This window comes from Zootoca vivipara, chromosome 5 (genome assembly GCF_963506605.1).
Source record: "Zootoca vivipara chromosome 5, rZooViv1.1, whole genome shotgun sequence".
Classification (NCBI taxonomy): Eukaryota; Metazoa; Chordata; class Lepidosauria; order Squamata; family Lacertidae; genus Zootoca; species Zootoca vivipara.
In genome coordinates, this window is record NC_083280.1 from 6909765 (window position 1) to 6911200 (window position 1436).

Here is a 1436-nt window from a genome sequence, read left to right on the forward strand (position 1 = left end):
GTATAAATAAATTATTATTATTATTATATCAACATGGCAAATTAGATTCTAATCCATAATATGCAAGGCCCAAAATGGAGGAGGTGCAATAATAAAAATAAAAATCTCTTTCAAATGCAGAAGTCCCACCCCACAATGAAGTAGTAACCATAGTTGTAATTAGTACAATCTGTGTTTCTCATTGGAACATAATGAACCATGAATCACGCACAGATTGGCTGCAGTTCTTACTCAGGGCCACCAGTATGCAAATGAAAGATTGAGAACTGTTGCTCACTGATTGGTTAGTTAGTTGGAAGTTGTTACTGTTGCAAGTTACTTACAGGTAGTATTATATAAAGCAGCCAGCTAGGCTGCAGTCAGACTCAAGGAGGAGTTCTAACTGCTGTAACAAAGAGCTGTGGATCCAACAGACAGGGCCGGTGCGTCCATCAAGGCAGACTAGGTGGCGGCATAGGGCGCAAAACTGGAAGGGGCGCTGCGCTGGACAGCCCGCGCGCACGTCGCCCGGTGCAGCTGCAGTCGGCCGGGCTGTCAGGGGCACACCAGACAGTTGCACGACGCCCGCCGGAGTCTACCACAGCTGCGCTGTAGAATGTGGGAGGGGCTGACTCTCCCAACGTTCGGGAGACCTTTGCGCACGCGCACAGTGGGGCACATGCACACAGCGCAGCTGTGGTCTCCGGCGGCCACCACATGGGGCTCATGCGCCCAGCACGCCTGTGGTGGATTCCGGCGGGCACCGCGCAGCTGTCACGGACTCCCGCCGCGGCCTCTCTGGTCGCTGAGAGGCCGCAGTGGGACCCGCGCTTCCCCTCCGCCGCAGCTCAGTGCCGCTGCCTGGAAGCAGAGCGGCAGCTGGGCCGCCAGGTCGTTGCCTCCGCCGCCGCCCCAAGAGCCGCCTTCCCAATACGCCACTGGGGCCTCTGGGCAGCCGCTCTCCTCGCCCGGGGCTGGAAGCCCGAGAAGTCCTGCCAGTCCCCGGCAGGGTCCCGTTGCGAGGCCACCGCCGCCACCGCCATGGCCAACGACGCAGCGACTGAGAGGAGAGAGGGCACCTCACCTCCACCCCGGCACTCCGCAGTGCACACTCCCAGTTTGCCCGGGCGGAGGGGCGCCCCGTTAAGGAGGGAGGCCGCCCATCGCTCGCACCGACATCGAGATCTTGGCCTCTTGGTTTGGGAAGCTTCGCAATAGGCAGTTGGGTGACCCAGAAGCCAGCGCCGCATTGTTGAACGGGGTTTGCTCCCTGAGTTTCTCCACCCTCCTCTAGAATTGCGCATCTACCGACATCTTCCAGGCAAGAGTTCACAAGTATGATTTTCAAACAAGGTTTACTCCATAACTCTTATTTATAAATTTAGTTGTTCCATGTAAGTTTTAAAATGCATGTATCAATTTCACTGACCATTGCCAGAACTCTAAACATAGTACAC